The sequence below is a fragment of the Onychostoma macrolepis genome, chromosome 17 (assembly GCF_012432095.1).
Source record: "Onychostoma macrolepis isolate SWU-2019 chromosome 17, ASM1243209v1, whole genome shotgun sequence".
Classification (NCBI taxonomy): Eukaryota; Metazoa; Chordata; class Actinopteri; order Cypriniformes; family Cyprinidae; genus Onychostoma; species Onychostoma macrolepis.
Genome location: NC_081171.1, coordinates 15,322,695 through 15,344,797, shown reverse-complemented (window position 1 = coordinate 15,344,797; position 22,103 = coordinate 15,322,695). Strand labels below are relative to the sequence as shown.

Genomic DNA, 22,103 nt, shown 5'->3' with positions numbered 1-22,103 from the left:
GGTCTCAGGGCCATGGGCCGGATAAGACAGCATCCTACCTGCTGCTGATTTTCTGTCCCAGAATCCTCCATCCAAATGCCACTCCCAGCTATTAATCTCCTTTCTCTGCTTTGTTTACAGCGGCCCGTAAGTCAGACCACCGCCTGACAGGGTCATCCCTCTCCTTCAACGAGATAAAACTTTTACAGGGCTGCAAAGATAACAAACTGCAGCTACTGCCATAGGAGGACAGAGCAAGCGAGAGAGGGAGAGGAGGAGGAAAGAAAAGGATAAATAGCTGCTTGTAAATTTGTCCTGGCAGCCTGTCTTCTCTCAGAGCTTCAGCTAGCTTGAAGCTAACTGTGCTGAATATGTTTTTTTCTGTTATATGAAATGCTGTGCAAGCTCAAAAAAGATACATATGTATTCAAAACATACTGTAACCCAGAAAGCATTTGAAACATTTTCATGACCACATTATTTAATATGTTTAATAAGCCAATCCCCCACAATATGCATGACTTGAAGCTTTACTATCTTTGTGGAGACACAATATAAGCAAAAGTTGACCCAAACACACACACTTTTTCCCTCTGATATTACTCACGCCAGTAAAGTGCATTAACATGCAAAGTACTGAGTGGTTTTGGGTTGCTCTGAAATCAGACATTTGGGGGTGATTATCTTTTTCATGGCCCAATAAAAGCATCGGCGCCCTGGTTCTTCCTGTTTCCATCTGCTAAAATGGCATCTCAAATCTTCAGCGCTGCATTGTACTAAAATAAAACTCAATAAATACCCATAAAGCTAGCTTTGCCCCCCGACACTCACACTAAATGTGAACCCACAAGGCAAAGTACAAAAACAACAGCTGAGCTTGTGCTGTAATTAAATCTCATTATCATAACCGCACTGTTATGATGTTTGTTCGAGGCCGTTTTGGGAGTTGGTTCTCAATCTCTCTGCACTTTCTGTCTTTCAGATAGCTCACTGGTGCTCTGAAACAATGCCCTGGCCCATGCAAACACCCCTATTTGGACACAAATAGAGCTGTTTTTTTCTTGAAACTCCTGATAAAATGCTAACCTCGGATCGCCGCTTTGCAGAGGATTGAATGTAGAATCATTGCAGGGGTCACCTAATAGCAGAGGCTACATGCATGAGCTGACCTGGATGATTTAGACAGACATTGTAATATATCTATGTTCTCTGAGGCAGTGCATGTCAAGTGTTCTGTTAAAGCTCATTCTCTCACTTTTTTTCCTTCCTCATACCACCCTTTTTCTCATTCTTTAATTTTTCTTTATGTATTAATATTTGATTAGAATTTGACCTTTATTTATTTTCACATTATTTGGTTTTGTTTGTTTTTTGTCTCTTGCACAGGAGTAGGTACTCCACAATGTCCAATCGATCGGTCCAGGGAAATCATGTTTCCCCCCTCTCCACTTTCCTTTAGCAAATTAAATTTGCTCCTAACTGTCCCACTGCAGTTAATTAGCTGCCTGTGGTAGCAAATTGCAAATTTACATTTTTATAGTTTTTCAAGTTAATTAGCCTGCTTGCTCAGCCAGACATTTCCTGTTTATGTGTCTTCCGTTTTGGACCGTCTGTTTCTAAACTAACGTATTCTGAGGAAACAATGTCTCTTGGTGACAAATCTGCGACAGACCCTCAATATTTACAAAATTCCTCAAAGTGATATTATGAATGATATAACAACATAAAACAAAGCTTGTCTAGAACATTGATTAAAGGATGGATATTAAACTAATTTTCCCACCTCTACTAAATACCTGTTGCGTTTCACTGTAAGCACTCCCATTGGTCAGTAGGATAAAACTATTAGAGAGAGTTAAGGGGAAACCTATTTTGAATATATGCCAATTCTGCAAGTCAGAATACAAATATAGCACCAAGCACCAAACAGAATGACAAAAATGATTGTTTTGAACTGGTCAAACCAACAGAACACTGTGAGATCACCCCTCTGTGACCCCATTGCAAAATACACATTCAGAATGTGTCTGTTTATCACAGTGGAAAGAAAAAAAGCCCTCTGCTGAGTCACATGACCTGTCAACCCAGAGAACAGTGAGCAATGTGCCTTAGCGAGATGATTCTGGGTGACGGCTGTTTCACACTCATTTTACACTCATTTCATCTCTGTTTTACAGTACTGTCACCATGAATTAAACATTAAGATTGACAATATGTCCTATATTTATTTATTTTTGATTTTTAGAAATATATATACAGTCATTATTATTCATCCTCAATGTTCTGGGTCATCCTTAATAGACTGTGTGTGCTAGACTGAGTTTAGGGAATTACAGTGTGCACGATTTTCACCACTGTAAAGCTCAATGCATCTGTCTGTCAAATGCATCCCTCCTGTTCTCTCACGGGCCTTGCTATGGGATAGGGAGGGAGGGTTTCTGTCTCGGACCTGCTGTTCCCCTCATCTCCCCTTTTCTTAATTAGTGGCATTCACAAGCCAGCTGTTTATAATTAAATTTATACGCAGTGGTGAATAGCCAGATAAAGGGAACAGATAGTTCTATGTGCTCTAACTAAAATGCAGAAAAAAAACAAACATTTGTACAATACTACTAATTAAGGGGTGCAGGGTGTTATAGGGAGGAAAGGGAAAGCTTCAGGTGAACTTGCTGTGTAAAGACTGGTAGGTTGTACTCTTATTTTTTCTCATTTTTGTTTAATTATACAATATTTTTATGTGTGTGTGTCTCAGTGCTTTTGTAAAATTATCAGAAACCTCTGGAGAGGAACTGGACAGATTGAACAAGCTCGCTGTTGGTTTACTTTTATTACTTGTTGGCTCTTTGTCTGTTTTCGAGAGTAGTAAAGATAGAGAGAGTAAATTTTCCCTGCGTACTGTTGCTGTAAGGTCCCTTTCCAGCACGGGGGTAATGACTCCTCAGTGGGTAAACAAATTGTGTAATATTCCTTTTGAAATTTAGAGCATAAAAAGGGAGAGAATTTAATTACTACACAGTGAATTAAAGTTAATTTAAAAAAAGAAAGAAAAAGAAAAACATGAAAATCATGTCAACATATAGGCAGAAATCCAAGTGTGAGCAAGCAATCATCCCCTGTTCAAGTCCATCCCATGTTGTCCTCTCATATCCACTGGTTTTTGCTTGTAATCTGTGCATATTTCTCTCCTGATTCAGACACTTTTCCACTGGTGAAAGCTATATTATGGATAGAGGTTTTAAATTGAAATGTCTCAATTATGAACTTATTACAAACACACAGCTTTTCACTTAACCCAGGTTAATTGATGGATTGGAGTCGTGTGGATTACTCATGGATTACTGTGATGTTTTTATCAGTTGTTTGGACTCTTAATCGGACGGCACCCATTCACTGCAGAGGATCTACTGGTGAGCAAGTTATGGAATTCTCCAAATCTGTTCCTGAGTGAGTTTTTTTAGTATTCCTTAAATACTTATAGTTATTTTCCTCACAGTCATAACTTTCAAAATAAATCAGTTTGTTAGCATATGTGTGTAACTGCATCTCAGAACTGCTTTAACGCTTTATCTCTGAAGACAGAGATCAGCAAAAATAAACATCAAAGGATCAGCATGGTTACCTTAGGGATGGTCCTCCATATGGTCTGATCACACTTTTGTGTATTCAAGCAGAAATACTTAATAACAGCTTTAATTAACTTCCGTATGACAGATTGAGACTTAACCATATACAGTGGCCCCCATAAAGCATTTGAGCATCTAAAAATGAATTTAATTTCGTTAGTTACAAAATATCAAACCAAGTGCAACTGAAAAAAAAAAAAAAAAGATGTATATATATATATATATGATTTTCTTAGAACTGACTTTTCTGCAAGGACTTTTGCCCAGCTGTTATCAAGGTGATTTTTATCTTAGTTAGTTCCTCAAGTTCACATGTGTCCTTGCAGAAAAAAATCACAGGTGTACTTCATCACACTATGGACTATGTTCCATTATTATTTGACACTTTTGTCTTAAATTTAAACAATATATTAATTATTTTAGAATGTGAAACAATGGTTGCTATATTTCTGTAAAATACTGTTCATTTAGTCAAGCTGAACAGCGATGCAGATGTGAAATTGCTGGTGGTCCAGTCACTCGCTGTGAAGACACGAAAGGAGAAGCTGGCATGGGCACGTGTACTCTGCTTGTACTCATCAGACACAGATGTCAGCGCTCTTTTTGTCCTTGTCGTTGATGAGCATCAAGAGGCTGCAGCTGTGATTGGTTGACATCCTGCCAGCCAAGTTGCTTCAGTGTGGCGCTGTCCATGGTGCTGCAGCACAATAGACAAGGAACAAGGGCTTAGGGTTTGATTTCTCTTTTGCTAATCTGGTCATATCTGCACTGATTGCATCAACTTTTATTGGATGAATACAATATAACATTCTTTATCAATCCTAGTGTTTAAATAATGTCCTCGACAATAGAATAAGTCTAGTCTGTCCAATAATCCCCATGGTTTGATCTTGGGTATTAATTAAGCTGTCCTCTACAACTGCAGCTGAATTTCCAACAGTTGTTATTTACAAAACACCAATGCAAAAAAGAATCCTGTTAAATTACCTTTATATATATAAAAAAACAATATACAATGGCATTCTGATACTTTGACTATAAATAAAGGTCAATTGTATTTTTTTATGAAAAACACTTTTGACAAAATTGTACTTTAAATGTATGTACACAATTGTATTTCCTTGTTGATGAAAATGGGTGAATACTATTTTTAGAGTAGTTTTTAGTTTTTTTTATTGATTTTATTTTATTTTATTATAATTGTTTTTATATATATATATATATATATATATATTTTTTTTTTTTTTTTTTATGAATATCTCTTATGCTCACCAAGTTTCTTCAGTGGCACATGATATTATGCTAATTTGGTGCTCAAGAAACATCTATCATCAATAGTGAAAAATAAAATGCTCTCCTTACTATTTTTGTTGATACTTTTTTCAGAATCAATTTAATGCATCCTCGCTCAAAAAAAAATTGTAGATCTAAATTTTCCACTTGTATTGTAAGGTAACAGTAAATCATTTAACAGTTTTTACTGTAGCATTTTTACATCCTTTTCCTTTCAATTAAGAACACAGTGTGTATTTATACATGATATAAAGGTTTGTGAGTTGAGAAAAGATAGACTCCGCCCCTTCCTCACACTAATTAAGTATTGACCAACCAATAACAGAAGTAGAAAAGATCCCATTTCAAAGGCAGGAGTGTCATCTGTCTTTTTAAGACTTGTTGACTGATGGCAGATTTAAACTGTTTGTATGTCAATATTCATTGCTAGTATCAATTTGATGACCTTCATAACCTCCACACCTGACACCTCAAAAATAGAGAACTCCACAACTGATTTATAGGAGAGGGTTGCAAAGTGCATCACATCACAGAACAATCAGAGAAGCGGAACAACTGGAACAAACATAACTGAATGAAAATCTGCCAATTGTGCCATTTGACATCTGAATTTGTATGTATTTAGCATATTCAGTCAGAATGAATGGCTGACCAGCAGGAGTGGCCGTGTAACTGGAGTGGCCCCCAGGCTACAGTATGAACTGCTTATAAATTCATTGGACTTCACCCCATCTGATAGAACAAACAGAGCCAGACCTATAAGCCGAGCTTATGGGCCCATTAACTCCTCTCCAGGTCCGTGTTTATCGCAATACTGGTAGTCCCCACGGACACCAAACAGCAGCATAAATCCACTCTTGAAAACCTCTGCGATGTTTTACAGCTCATTCGCATGCACTAAACGGCTGTCTAATGGGTGTTTAGGAATTAGTGCACTGGTGAACGGGACACCCCCACAGCACCCCGCAATATGGAGCGACCCAACCAATCTCATAATATGAGCCAATTACATTATGGTTAATTTGCCTATTTAGAGAAGGCACATCAAAGCAACAAATATACATGAATCACAATCACAGAAAACAATGTCTAACTTGCTTGAGTGCTCATTGTTGATTTGCATGCACAGTGTAAATAATACACCCACTGGCACTGTCTTTTTTAGAGGTGACATAAATGCAATCCAGTAATTGGAATACAACCAAAATATGTCTTGAACTTGAAATACTTGAACTGCTTGTGTCTGATTCATTACAATGAACTGAACTATACTGCTTGCATTGTATGTTTAGTGCTGTAGATCTTTCATTGTTTTTCACCGTAAACGTGCTAGACAAATATATTGTCTTTTGCAGTGCCTTGCGCATGACACAGCATTCTAAAACCCTCATTTAATAAAAAAAGTTTAAAAATGTAAAAACTGCAAAAGTCGAAAAATGTTCACCTTTGTGTAAAACGCGGCTCTCATCAATAGCTATATTTCCAATTCACCTAATTTTATGCAAATTTTGGGATACTGCATTAAAAAAAAAAAACGCTGGATGAAAACACCAGGATGTGCATAAAGTCTAAAAATGCACATAAAAAGCTATTCAGTTTCATCACACACCATTTCAGATGTTATTTTAATCATTTTTGAATGCCTGAGCCATCATCAACATGATTTGGTATTATCACCTCCCAAAACTGTTTCACATGATTACTGTACGTTCCCAAACATCAAGCATCCGAACACAAAATAAATTGAGAATGCATTTCTAAATACAAAAATGCATTCTGTGTGAATGGCCCCTAAGTAGAGCAGTCAGAGAATTTTATTTCAGTGTTATTTCTGCATTGGCGAGGACCATTAACATAACCAAACTTCATTTACTTTGTACATCTAAAAAAATGTGAACATCTGACTTACTGTCTCTTCACATCTCAGTTGCGATTTAATCTCTAAAAGAACATGCCCTCAATCTCATACTATCATATCAAGCATTCACGCTCCCTTCTTGTGCATTTAAATTACACGCAACAGCTCAAAATCCTCATTTCCTGTCAGTTATCAACGCACAAACACACACATCACTGCAATGTCACAGATGGAACCATGCTGGTGGGTTGAAGTGCTAATAGGGGTGAGTTATTTGTGCTTGATAGTGTGTGTGTGTGTGTGTGTGTCGAGGGGATTTATATATCCTCACGTCCGGATTTTCATTTGGGAGAGAATAATAACAGATCAGATATGAGAGTTAATCACAGCTTTTCTTCTTTATATCACCCCCGAGAATTCGACATGGCTCTCTCTCCGTTTCCGTCTCACTTTGTCTCTATCTCTTTCTCCTTCACCTTCTCTATTGTCATCTCTCCTTTTTTCCTGTGTAAATGCCTCATAAATCAGGTTCATAAAAAGCAGCCGTCACATTGGGGCAGCTGTTGTCCCCCAGAAACTCATTAAACAAAGAAGAGAAGCACTCTTCGTTAATGAAAGTGAAGTGATGCCTAGGTCTTAACACACATTATTCTACAAGGGCTTATTGGGACAGAGAGAAGGAAGGAGACAAATACGATAAAGAGGTATGGAAAGGAGGAGAAGAAAGGAAAGATATAGATATTGGAGTGTTATGATGATTAATAGGATTCTCTGGGGTAGAGAAAAGTCAAGCTGAAAGCTGGTGATACAAAGCCATCAGATAATTCAGAAGGGAAACACAGCATGTCTGTACTCACATATAATGGGCTATAAATACTAACACAATAAAACAGATGGAATAAAAATATAGCAACTTGGGTTTTGTGTAGAGGGATATATTAGCATGAATATTTTGCTTTGGCTAGTCAGATGTTTAGGCCGTTTGTAGTAGCAGCTTCATGCGTAGCTGTTTTTAATTGCTCCTTTGGGAAACACTGTACTTGATAAAGGACACAAAGCTGCATTAGCGCTCTATATCAAATGTGTAACGTCAACATGTTAAATGCAAATTATGTATGTCTGCATATAACACAAGCTTACATTTAGCTTGATGAAAAAAACCTGATCTCATTAAAAAAGTAATTATTTTATGAGGTGCAAATTTCACAAGATATCAATATGATTTATATGGAAATGCATGATTTTACCAAAAACCCCCAAAAAAAACCATGAAGGCCCACCCATAACATTAACTGTATGTAAACAGATTGAGTGAAAACATATGAATGAGATCATAAGAATTCAGAAAAAATGTGTAAGACTAAATATATAACAGGAAACAGCAAAAGGGACTAAATAATGTCTTAATTTATATTTAAATATGCTAGAATTCAATGCTAGTATGTGTTTTATAGGCTGAGTATGTGTCTGTGTGTATCTGTGAGTGTGTATGTGAACGACTTGGCTTCACTAATCGATTTTTGTTCTTGTTCATCAGTGCTGTAGCAGATATAAGTCATGGTCAGTGCTTTGAAAACCTATGCTGCAACCAAGAGGGGAAGAAGTGGACTATTACTATCAATTGAAATGTTTTATCTGTGTGTGTTTAAGTGAGGCAGAAAATAGGAGCGGCCTTGTGGCGTAAATGTGTTAAGACTCTTGAGTGATGCCCTGTCAGCTTGGTGTTTTGACACTTGTCAGCTCCACACCTCTATGGACATGTTGTGTGTGTGTGTAAGTGCGCATGAGTGGGCAGTTCTGACAGCGTAAGTTAAGCCCCTGTGGACCCTGCTGGAGATAAAGTGACAGGCTGGTCAGTGTGTGAGTGAACAGAAACATTTAACCAAGCTGACAGGTTAATCAAACTCAGATGAGCAGGTAGAAGAAGCATCCACCTCAGTGTCTTTATCTCACTTCATTAACCTGGAACAGTCACACTAAAATATCTGGTTGCACAGTGTTTGAAATGTGTTGCCATGTTTTCTGCTGGATTTTCAGTTCAGAAGAAATCATATGTTAATTGTGGATGTAAGCTGGCAGTTTGTGAATGCTATGGAATGTAGGCAAAGACAACATACAAAATGTGACTACTAAAATTAAAACTAAAATCTAAAAAATAAAAAAATAAAAAAATTTCTTACTTGAAACAAATGTTAACTTAAAATTTGATTTCAGCATTTTCATTTAGCTTAATTTGACACTAAAAAAGTAAAACTAATAATAAAAATAATATATATATATATATATATATATATATATATATATATAATTTTGTTGTTTTAAATGTATATATATATATAAATACAACCACACACACACATATATATATAATAAACAAAATGAATTATAAAATAACACAATTACGAAAACAAAAATTACAACATGAACATAAAATAAAAACTAATTCAAAATATTATAAAAACTATGTGTGTGTGTGTGTGTGTGTGTGTGTGTACAGGTTTATATATCCTGGTGGGGACTTAAACCTGAATACACACAGACTCATGGGGACTCGTTTCACAGTGGGGACCTAAATTGAGGTCCCCATGGGTACAAAAGCTTATAAATCATACAGAATGAGTTTTTTTTTTTTTTAGAAAGTAAAAATGCAGAGTTTCCTGTGAGGGGTAGGGTTGGTGTGGGGCGATAGATTAGAAAATATGGTTTGTACAGTATAAAAACCGTTACGCCTATGGAGAGTCCCTACAAGGATAGCTGACCAGACGCGTGTGTGTGTGTGTGTGTTTAAACAGTTTGTTGAACTTAAAAAGTGCTTTTGAACCACTTAAACAGGACTATTATAAGGACTAAGTATAACTGTTACTGAAATATGAGTAATAAACAAATGATTCATATAAGAAAATGTATTTAGAGAAACAAAAACAAATATAGCCATCTATTTCCCAAATGAATGACTCATATGATCTGGTTCTTTTAATGAATAACTCACAAAGATGGTTTACTGTCTTGCTGAACTGAATCCAGCAAAGCGGTTACTGAATCAGCATCCAACTCAGTTTTAGCTCTGTCCGTGATTCTGTATCGATCCATTTGCAGTGGAATCGTTTCGCTGTTTTGGTAGTGCAGCCTGCATGTTTTAAATGACTTGAATAAACCCATGTTTACTGAGCAGAAAACCATAGTGCATGGGAAGATAGGAGAGAGAAATAATGAAATAATGAAGATACAGGTGGAGGGAAGAAGGAAAAGGGAGGGAAGGCTGGGAAATGAGCGTGAGACTGATGTTCAGCACTCCAGAGGACTGAAATGTTTTAACACGCCGCTGGCATGCAAATATAGATAAAACAGGTTTCCCTCATTTAATACCAAATTAATTATGTATGCAAGCTTTATTAGTTATGCAACACAGTTTGAATAACGTGAGAAAATTAGCAATTACAAAATGAAACAACTTGATGCTTTTGTTAAACACACATACACAAATACACCGTCGAAATTTACAAATTTACATGAATTGCCAGAAAAGTCATGATTCACACATTAGAAATTGAGATAAAGTTCTATCTATCTATCTATCTATCTATCTATCTATCTATTGAACTTTCTATTAATCAAATAGTCCTGTAAAATGTGAAATTTTATTTGTTTTTCACTAAAAATATTGTCTTAAAATAAATTACATTTTAAAAAATATATTATCATAGAAACTGAATTAAATTAAATGAAAATAGAATAAAAAAACATTAATTAAAATGATTTAAAGTTAAATTAAATATATGTTACAATATTATACAATAGTGTTTTTTTATGAAATACATGCAACCTTGCTTTTAAAGACATTTAAAAAAAAAAACTTTAAATTTAGAAATTTAGAAATTTTATTTTTAATATTGCAGCAGGGTTATTAAACCATTAAAAAATACTTCAAATAAAATAAATGTTAAATTAAATTAAATTAAAATGAAAAAAAAAAACACAAAATTAATGACAATTGCAAAATTACTAAAAAACTGAAGCAAAATGATTTAAAATTTAAATGAAAATGGAAAATACAAAAAGAAAAACTAATCCAAAATATTAGAAAAACATAATAGCAACCTAAATAATACTAAATATTGCAGTTATTATTTAAAAGCCAAAGAAAAAAAAACGTAGAAGAACGCAGAAGACCTTATGTGTCTTTAGCCTGGAAATATACGCCTATATTACATGTAACATGAATCGACACTGGACTGAGGGGAAAAAATGAAATGCAAAATAAGGACTTGCCTGCTGATCTCAAAAATCTGACACACACCATTGTGATCAGCCTACCAGTAACTCATTGACATTCATCTGCTGTCGAGAAACAGTAAGAGCAGTGTAACACATCCACCCCTCTACACTCCTGTCTGTTGACACATCAGTTTATGATCTCATTACACAGTCCATTAATTAGCAGTGAATTAGTAAGAGAGAGCAGCCAACAGTGAACACCTGTCCACACACACACTCATGGGTCCTCATGTTTGCTCAGCTCATATGTTGTACCTGCAGTGCCATTCTTTTCATTTTAACGTCTGCCCGATGCTGTGCATGTTAAGGGCTCTGTGCCACACCATACCTCAGTGTGATGCTGAGCATCTTTTTGCTCAGGCACCCATGAGGCCACCTAATCGTACTGGCAATACAGCACAGCCTATCACTTAACTAGCATGTCATTCATCACTACGGCGGTTAATTGACAGGTTCTGCTGTAACTGGAAGAGCTGTGTCAGCATGGATAAATGCAGGACGGGCAGACAAATGAAAGACGTTGTATCGGTTCAGATGTTTAGCAATGTGAGGCACACCAGAGGTCTACTTTACTGCAAATCTCTTTCGACAGAAAATTGTAAATGTAAATATAACACTATGGAAGCTGAAGGCCTTGAGTAAGACGCAATACAGAGATCCTATAGCCAAACATAGGATGCTAGCTGTCATTACCATTTGCTTTCTCTGTACGTCAAAACCCCAAAATAAAAGAGCTGTCATCTTTTATTCACCTTCATGCCTTTCTAAACCTGTATGACTCAGTTACTTTCTTCAGTGAGATACAAAAGGAGATACTTAAAACAAAAATGTCTAAGTTGCTTTTTTATACAATGAAAGTGAATGGTAAGCATGGCTGTCAAGCATTTTAAGACAAGATTTTCACTGAATAACAAATTGAATTTCACACAGTCTCACACAAATGTCACCTAAGGATGTAGTATTGCTTCAGAAGGTGTTGAATATAGTAAAAATATAATAAAAAATGATATAGGTGACTTAAATAGAGCTTTTATTGTGCTTTTTGGATCTGGACAGCCCCTGGTCCCCATCCACTTTCATTATATGGAAGGGATATGCAAAAAGATTCTACAAAACAGCTGCTTTTGCGAACTTTAAAATGTACGTTGAAGTAAAACTATTAATTTGACATTATTACAAACTTTTTAAAAGTCCAATCAAGTGTGTTAAGAAAAATAGTCATTATAATTGAGCTATATTATCTGTCACACTTTATTTTAAGGTCCAATTCTCGCTAACAAACCATCACGACCTTTGCCTCAATAAACTCCTAATTCACTGTTTATTAATTAGTTAATAGGGCAGTTGTTAAGTTTAGATATTGGGTAGGATTAGGCATGTAGAATATGGTCATGCATCCAGAATATGTGCTTTATAAGTGCTGATAAACAGCCAATATGTTAATAATATACATGCTTATAAGCAACTAGTTAATAGTGAGAATTGGTCCCTAAACTAAAATGTTACCATTATCAATAAATATCTGAAAATAGAGTTGTTGTTTTGTTTTTTTGTTTTTTTCAAAACATAGCCTACTTTTATGATTTGAAGTACACTACAAGTCAACATTCAGTACACTTCTTTTTCACAAGGGTTTGCTTTTTCCTCCCCAAAAGTGTCACCTCTAACTACTATAAACCAGCAGCTGAATTTGGCAGTGTGGTCAGGTTTCAAATTATTGCTTTCCAAAGGTCATTGAATCCAAGATGTGACTCAGATAGATTAGTCCCAATGTCAGATCAATAAGTGGTCAATAGCTGTACCTGCTGGAACAAACCCGGAGGGCTTGTCTGAGGATAAGACAGGCAGAGGTGATGCTGAGACTTCAGACACAGCGCTGGGCTGAGACCCTTCATTAGCAGCCAAAGGCCACAAGGTCAAGTCCTGCCTGAGGGAGTTCTGTGACACAAGCCTAAAGAAGCGAGGGGAGGATTTGGTGAATCTCTCTTTCTGTTTGAAGCACAAAGGTCTGTATAAGAACAGGCACCGAGGGAAAAGACGGAAAGAAAAAGAGACGGGTCAGAGCGGGTTCATGGAAGAGGGAGTGAATAGTGTACTCGGATTGTCGGGGTGAATTAGAAACAGTAGATATCTGCCTGCTTCTCACATAGGGTCAGACACACAGAGAATACCAATAACATGATTTCAAAACACTTACAAACAATTATGGCTCATGAGGACCGCAAACAGACATGATCACATTCACGCAGCTGTCCTTAAAGAAACAGAAACCAAAATATTATCATCAATTACTCGCTCCTCATGTTGTTACTTCTCGTCCAATGCTGTGACATATCCTACGAGGCACAAATCATTTGCATATAATAACCAATTTCACTTCAGCCAGACTCTGCCCACCCTTTTCATTTTTTCCTTCTTAATAAGTTGAGCGTGTGCTGAGGACCTCTTCCTCTAACTAAAAGTCTTCTCTTTGTGCTCTCAGTAGTTAATTTCATTTAAGTGCTTCAATTAAATGCTGTTTTGACGAGGCTGGCATGGAGAGACATGCACCGAAAAAGGATCAAAGCGTATTAAGGAATCTCGCCGCTTCTCGGGAGGTTAATATTTCATTTTCAGCCTAATTTGCACCAAATCAAAAAGACATCGGAAAGCCGGGCGACAGCACGCAGCGGCTGTGAGCTTGGACCAAGCATGTCTCATTCCTTCTTATGTGGCTGAGGAAATTACATTTACCATCTATTCGAGAAGAAAATTACCAGTATCTGGCCACGGTGTTGTGTGTGGTATGAATTTGCTGAGTGTATTTCAGTTTTGTCTTCTATCACTTCATGTGTGTATTTAGTTAATATATATTACAGGAATTACCATTACAGGAATAAATTCAATTTTAAAATATATTCAAATATAACAGTTGTCAAATATAACAATATTTCGCAATATTACAGATTTACTGTTTTTTTTTTTTATTATTAAATAAATGTATCTTGGTGTGCAAACGGGACTTCTTTCAAAAACACTTTAAAAATCTGTATGGTAGTGTATATATTAACACAACAGAAGCTGACCCAAAAGATACAGAAAAACAAATAAGATATTTGAACAAATCCTCAAATAAATGAAAAAGACTAAATTAAAATAGGAAATAATATCATTTTAATAACATAATGCAGATAATAAATATAAATATAAATATAAATAAGAAATAAATATGTGAGCATTACTGAGTGGGAGCAGAGTTGATTTTGCCTGGAGCAAAGAGCAAGTGTTTTGAAATTCTGAGTGTCTGTATTTTCTCTCCCTCATGGAATATTTCTCTCACCAGTGTAAAATCTGGAGTGGATTTAGAGTTACAGTACAGAATTACTGTCACTCCAGTCCACTCAAATACTCCATTCCAGTCTGTGTGTTGCTTGGCAACGCACAACATTTGATGGCTTTGGCTTCTTTTGGAACTATTTTTTGTTGGCAGAGAAGAATATACACTATAACTAACTGGCCAGATTTTATTTGAAACATAAGTTACTTCATATTAACTTCTGTGTTAAAGCAATACTGATAATTCTTCCAGCATCCCACCACCACTCTAACTGAATCTCATTCTCAATTATGCATTTGGAAGATGCTTTTATCCAAAGTGACTTACATTGCATTCAAGGTATACAGTTCAAGCATTCCCTGGGAATCGAACCCATGACCTTGACGTTGCAATGCTACTGTAACACTTCATGGCATTTTGTGTTTGTTTTCATTTCATCCCTCGTGTTCTTTGACCTAGTTTCTTGCTGTTTCTCAATTCCAAGAACGTAAAGTACGGACTTGCGCTCTCGCGGAGACCGGTCTTGCCAAGGACACAGAATGCACCCTTATGAGAATTGAGATGTACTGCGTTCTTGCTTAACTGACCGCATAGTCACATCATAAGTAGCGGCCAATGAACAATAAATATAACACAACATTATGAATGTCATAACTTATTAAAACATTTCATACTATTATAGATATAATTTTCATATAATTGTATATCGTTTTATTTTACAGCGCTACATGTTTAACTATGACTATGTTGTATGTATGACTAAAAAATACTGCAGACTTTCACCGGGTCTTATAACTTTATTAAAAATTAAGCAAGACAAAAGATAAATGTTTACTTTCAGGAGCCGTCAAGTATTTGCAAGATCGAGTTTAAAAGCTTACAGGCTCCCATATACCGGCCGCCTGCAGCGTCTTCTTGGATTTCTAATGGCTCGTTTCTCTCAAGTCTGCACTCAATGCATCCTCGATATCAAGAACACATCCAGGAACTTTCATGAGAACTTGAGAACTTGAACTGAACTTCCACGGTTGATGATGACGTAGAACGAGAACACAAGGACGTAAGATCGCTGAAGAACGCATATTGAGAAACGGCCTCAGTCTCCCCTTGATTGTGTCATTATGTTCAGGTGTGTCTTGTCAATTATCCTCATTTATGTTTCCCATATAAGTTGTATTCAGTTTAGTGTTTCTTGGTCCGGTCTCGTCTACGTTAGCTGTGTGTGTGAACCCTGTCTACCTGGTATGGATTACCCTTATGTGGATTATTAAAGACTGCTTATCGTTATCTTCTTCGTATTCATGCGTGTATCCTACACCGCACCGTGACAGAAGACCGGACCATAAACAGTAAGCGGTGTGTTTCAGACCAGGTGCTAGAGCCGGCTACAGAGCTCAGCATGGGGAGAGCGCCAAGGACAGCGAGAGTGCGGAAGGAAGCTCTGCCCACTGCACCATGGCTGAGGGTAAGCTGAGCTCAATGGACTGTACTTGGGATATATATGCAGACATGCCCCCCCTTCTCCTGCCTTCGTCTGAACTCTCTGCCTGCCCTGAAATATCAGTCTTCCCTGAATCCTCTGTCAGTCATATTTCTGCTATGAGGGCAGTTGTGAATCATCTGCCTGCCCCGAATGATCTGTCGGCTCTGAACTATATGTGACCCTGGACCACAAAACGGTCCAGAAAAAAGTCGCTGGGGTATATTTGTAGCAATAGCCAAAAATACATTGTATGGGTCAAAATTATCGATTTTTCTTTTATGCCAAAAATCATTAGGATATTAAGTAAAGATCACGTTCCATGAAGATATTTAGTAAATTTCTTACCGTAAATATATCAAAACTTCATTTTTGATTAGTAATATCCATTGCTAAGAACTTCATTTGGACAACTTTAAAGATTTTTTTTAAAGATATTCAATAGTATCTCGGCCAAATATTGTCCTGTATGTGTATGTGTGTGTGTGTGTGTGTGTGTGTGCTGCCTACCTGATATGGATTACCTTTATGTGGATTATTAAAGACTGTTTACCTTTATCGTCTTCGTATTCATGCGTGTCTCCTATACACTGCCCCGTGACAGCTACACTCTAAAAAAGATCTGCAAAAATAGGGCACTTAAAATAAATATGAATATTGCATTAATATGAAGGAATTTTCCTTCATTTTTACAGGCGTTTTATCTGTATTTTGAATTTTGCACTGCATTGCGTTGTGTTTTAGAGTTAATGGAAATGTTCATAAAATTAATGTATATTTGTCCTGGCAGAAAATTACCAGTATATTTTCTTGGTTTTTATTTATTTAATTTTTTTTTTATACAGTGTAGCACCATGCTCTACTGTTTGAGCTATGGGAAATGTCATCTTTTTTCTATTGATTTCTATTATGTATAAATATTTTAGTCTCCATGAATTCAGCAGTCCATGGGGGTATTTAGCCCTAGACCTTCATCTCACACAAGTATTAAATAAAAATGTGAACTCATGAATAAGAGAAAAACAGCTCTCGAAAGGATTCTCAAGACCAAGAGACCAAGACCAGCCATTGAATTTTGCCTTTAAAAGGCAAGTCAGTTCATTTTATACTGATTTGCTATTTCTATTCATGCAAGTACAGCTCATATCTACTTAAAAAGGAAAATACCAAAACCTCTGAAACTCAAGATTAAATTCAAATAACGTATTTTAAATCACAACATCTGACAACAATATACCACAAACTGCTTCGTTAAAAACAGTTAGCTTTTTAACCTCGAACCTGAAACTACAGCTGGCATAGGCCTATTTAACATTATGATTTCTCCCATGCACACACACACACAAATCTCCTCTTATAATGTCTCCAATCTTGTCACAATGTAAAATCATTCAAAACATCTGGTTTGTAGCATCCCCTAGAGGAGTGTGTGTTTGCTTGTGTATTTGAAAGAGGCGGATGATAGAATTCAGATTAAAACTTTATGTCTAGTAATCTGGATTAAATCCCGTAGGGACAGAACCAAACTACGCTGGCTGAGATTATGTATGTGAGTGTGGGAGTGAGTATTAGTTTTGATTGGATTGAGGCTGGGGATTTGTGTATTTAAACTGAGATTACCAATGCGATCCAGCCTTTGAAAGCTCTCTACACACTGAGACAGGGGAGAGAGGTCGCTGTCTCTGACCCTAGCTGTTAACTGTAACCTTCTCTCTGAAGCACTCCTGCTAACATAATCTGCCCTGTGTCTCACATGTGCACTGTGGCAGTTACAGAAGAGTCTGACGTTTCTACACCCTGACAGCAGGGGTGTGAATATGTGTGTGTGCAGTCATAAATGTTTGCATTCAAGTGTGTGTGAGCCTCTGTCTGCTTTAAACGCTTGAGCGATAGTGTTTTAACAGTGCCCTCTGCTGTCTGTTGATAACATAGCAATACGTAAATGCTCATTCACACACTTAACAGAATCCACAACAATAAATGGAAAAAGTACAGTTACGTTGCTCCTAAGTGATTAGTTTTAGAAACTACAGAAATTGTAAAAATAAAGAAGTCCTTGAGAAATGTTGTGGTGTAGACCAGTAACTTCAGCGCTGTGGTGAGCTCAGTATGCAGGATCAGCCAAGTGTGTGTGGTTATACTCATTGATTATATGTCAGTCTGATCTCCACTGAATGCCCATTAGAGCAGACAAATCCGGATGAATGCACACACACTACCACAACACACACATAACAGCTTACGCTAGTCATATTTTTCCTCTGTGTGTGTGTGTGTGTTTTGTGTAGCATGCTAACTGACATCATTTAGCGAAAAGAATCATATGGTGTTGTGATATATTAAGGGTTATGTAACACTCTCAAGGAAACATTCATATTAGTGTTAAGGAATAGCTAGACAAAGTAGCAAAGCGGCTAACTTTGGCCATAAAACCCAAAACATGTTTCAGCCTATGCATAGGCCTACATCATCATTAGCATAATACATAGGTAGGCTACTGAAAATGTTACAACAAGCTAGTGTGCTAAAACGCTGTAGCATGCACATAAATTAATATTTAGCAAAATATGTAGCTGTTTCTTACAATTCTGTAAATTAAGCTTCTTTAGTTTTATTAGTTGCATTTGCTGACTTTAAATAGGTTCATTAAGTAGTTTTAACTGCTTTTTGTTTTAGTAGCTTATGTAGCTAACTGCTTTTTTAGAAAGCTAGCTTGTCTGTAGCTACTAAACATTACTTCACACACAATTGGGGCGTGTGCTGTTTAGGTAAAAAAATAGAATGGGACTGACAATTTAAAAAAGAGAAAGAGAAAAGATGAGAGAAAAATATAAGCTTGATGACAAAATTCTACATGACAGTTGGCTGCAGAATTAAAAGAGCTCTGGTGAAAAAATGACAAAGATGACAGAAAATGTATCAATGGCAGATTAAATAGGATGAGAGGATGTATTTTCTTGGCTCTTGTTTTAATTCTTTTTGTTTAAGCTTTTATAATAGATGATCAAAACAAATCATAATGGAGCCTGTCATCAACAACTGAATGAAACTAGCCAAAAATGTCAAGTTTGTCTATGATGTGTTCAAAAGACTTTCCAGCCCAGCTAACAACTTGAAGGAAACTTATTTTATTTACTTATTTTTTGGTAATTGATGGTCTTTTGAGTTTAGCGTGCAACCATTCAAAAACTGGATACAAACTGAAAATCAGACAAGCATGAAAAACCTATCAAAGTATAGGCCTATCACACCTTCAATTCGGCATGAAATGAAACTCACCCTATCTGCTGTCTAAATGCATATCATTGGTCTTATTGTGAATATAAGATCTGAATGTTTCTATTGGATGTATGTCACAAGATGGAAGATATTTCACTCCTTCCGCTACATGGCAAGTTTAGGATGTTTCACTGCTTCTTCAACTGAACTGATGCTGTGTATTAATTTGTGTTCTGACAGAGAATGACGTCTGTTCTAACTGACACTTTTTTTTCCACTCAAGAAACATGCTGTGAAGCTTCTGTTCTGATAATCACATGCATCATTGATCTTCATTCACTTCAGCTCTATATGAGAACAATGCAAAGCCTCTGCTAATGCAAATAACTCAGTTTTTAAGACATGTGGGCAGAGCTTCACACATGTGCCCAATAATTAACCATGTGGGTTGTCAGGCAACTCTGGCAGTCTGTGGACACAGCAGGGATGGGTCCTTTTCTGACTAACAGCTGGAGGGAGCAGTGTGTGTGTGTGTGTGTGTGTGTGTGTGTGTGTGAGTGTGTGTATTTGTTTGCCTGTTTGGAAGGAGGTATAATTGGGATTACAAGCCGTAATCAGGAGTCGTGCTGACTGCCCCAGTTTTTACTGTTTATCTGATTCATTTACTGAGTAAAAGAGCCTCATGGTCTTGGTCTCAGCCAATCATGAGAAGGAAGGAGAGACAAATGATTACTCTCTTTATAGTCTTTTCTTCATTTATCTACATTTGACTATTTTCATGTCAAACTCCCACTTCTTTGTTATGGGGACATCAGCCAATCAATCATATGTTGTGCACTGAAATATGTAAATGAACCTTATCTGTTTTCATTCACATTTACTAAATGTGACAATATTTCTTTCTTCTTTCTAAAGGCCATATTAAAATAATATTACACAGCTCTCTGGAATATAATACTCTGGAATATAAACAGTCAGTTGAACTATGAGGTTGTTAACTGATGGAATACCCTTTTGTTAAAGCTGTCAGTCCACATTATTTTTTCAAATAATCATGTTCAACAGTGGAATTCCTGATAAAAATTACATTAACAATGATTCTGCAGAAGAAGAAAAAAACTAATTAGAGAACTGCAACAAGCAAATTGCACCAAAAAGAAAAAAACATTTTAGAGTCAGTTCCCCTATACTCTCAAACTACTTAAATATTTGCATGCATGATATGCATATTTTACAATAAACATAAAATATAGTACTTCTATATTTCAAATTAATATCTAGTTTTATATCTCTACATCTGTTTTAATTAGACTGTTATTTGCTGTGCTTAATGGAACATATTTATTAATCCTGTTGAGATCCATAATGACAGTATTTATTTTACGATAATGACAGTTCATTTTATTTTATTCTATTGGCAGCATTAGTTTTAACAACAAGAAAAAAATATATAAAGAAAAAATGCTAATCTCAGACATGCAGATAAGTTTAATGAAAAGTAAATATTTTCCAGCAAACAATTCGTTTTAATTATTTATTACATTTTATTTAATTTGAAAACTTTTGTTGTCTTTATCACACATAATAACACAGTTAAAATATTTTTGAATGCACATGACAATATACAATTTCCTTTATAATTTAAGGGTCTCTCGCAAGGGGACTAAACTTTGGGGGCTAAACTAACATAAAGCTACTAGAGCACCTTCAGTTCTATATTCATGTCTCAGTGTAGCTACAGATATAGAAAATCCTTTCTGCCCACCAACATTAGTTTAGGTAATTAATCTTTTCTTTTTTCACTTGCTTCAACTTTCGCTCAGTATTTTTGGATGAGAAGAAACATCATTTTCATCACAAAAACCACTGAAAATGAGAGACGAGTGTCTCATTAACCAACAGCTGTGGTGATGATGAGATTCACAGAGAGGAAAAGGAAGCAAGGAAAGAGAGATGGAGAAAATAATGGAGGATGAATAGAGTAAATCAAAGCTATGTAAACTGCATGTGTTCATGATGCAGATCCTTCATCATTCAGAGATTTATTTAGCATTACAGAGCTCCTCGTCAAAATTCTGTTAAAGTAAATATCAGTGCTACACCAAATACGCTTGATGCAAATGAAGGAGCTGTGACACAAATAAACCATGAAATAACCCTCTCCCTAAGTAAATACCACTCCTGCTTGCTGGTTGCTAATGTCGTCCTTGATTTTTGGTGGTATTATTATCATTAGCTCAATAGGCTACAACATAAACAAGACAATGGCGAGTCCCCAACATGACAGAAAAACAAATGTATGTGTGTGTGTGTGTGTGTGTGTGTGTGTGTGTGTGTTATCCATGAGTGAGTCAGTGTCAGTGGGTGTTGATCCTACAATAATCTTGGCAAGGGTGCTGCAGTTTTTCATTCCCAAATAAATACTTAGACCACCAGTATGAGATTGAACTGGTAAATCAAGGAGAGCTGGATTACATAAAGTTGTTTACTCTCTTGTTCTATGTTCATTCCAGCGCCGTCTCCCATGGTTAACAACAAAAGTGGGACTGAGAGAAGATCATCATCATTATTATTGCTTGCTATACTCTAACCAGACGCTATCATCAATCTTCTAACAGCTTCTCAGTAGCACTCCAGTCTATAGCTTTCAAATATTGTCAGTCAGACGCTGGACTAAACCAGATAATCAAGGCAAAAGTCAATACAATAGGCTACAGATGTTTTACCTGGATAGAAATCGATTATTTCTTCCGCTTGTTCATTATTATGAAAAGGGACTCATTTGCAAATCCTAAAAATGAAAACATGCACATTTTAGGAACTAATTTTCAGATCCTACAAATTAAAACATGTGAATTTTAGGGTCCAGATTAGAGTAGGGTACAGAATTAAAAACTCACCGTAACTCCACAGTAGCAAACTATATACTGTAGCAACAGCGCGTTACAAAGGTACTGCAAGTTTAGAACTTTCTCGCCATCCAGTGGTCAAAAGTATAAACTGCATTTAAATTTGCTGTCAATTTTCATTTCATCAGGCTTAAGCTAACGTTTCCAGGCA

The 22,103-nt window shown here is 36.3% G+C and overlaps 1 long non-coding RNA gene across 1 annotated transcript; it reads right to left on the bottom strand.

Annotated features, from left to right (window-relative positions):
- Positions 1 to 3,796: 3,796 nt before the first annotated feature.
- On the bottom strand, positions 3,797 to 22,009 carry LOC131523679 (uncharacterized). Its single transcript, XR_009266834.1, has 3 exons — positions 21,944 to 22,009; positions 21,770 to 21,834; positions 3,797 to 4,299 (listed from the first exon to the last, which is right to left on the bottom strand). It is a non-coding gene; the product is annotated as an uncharacterized LOC131523679 (long non-coding RNA).
- Positions 22,010 to 22,103: the final 94 nt, after the last annotated feature.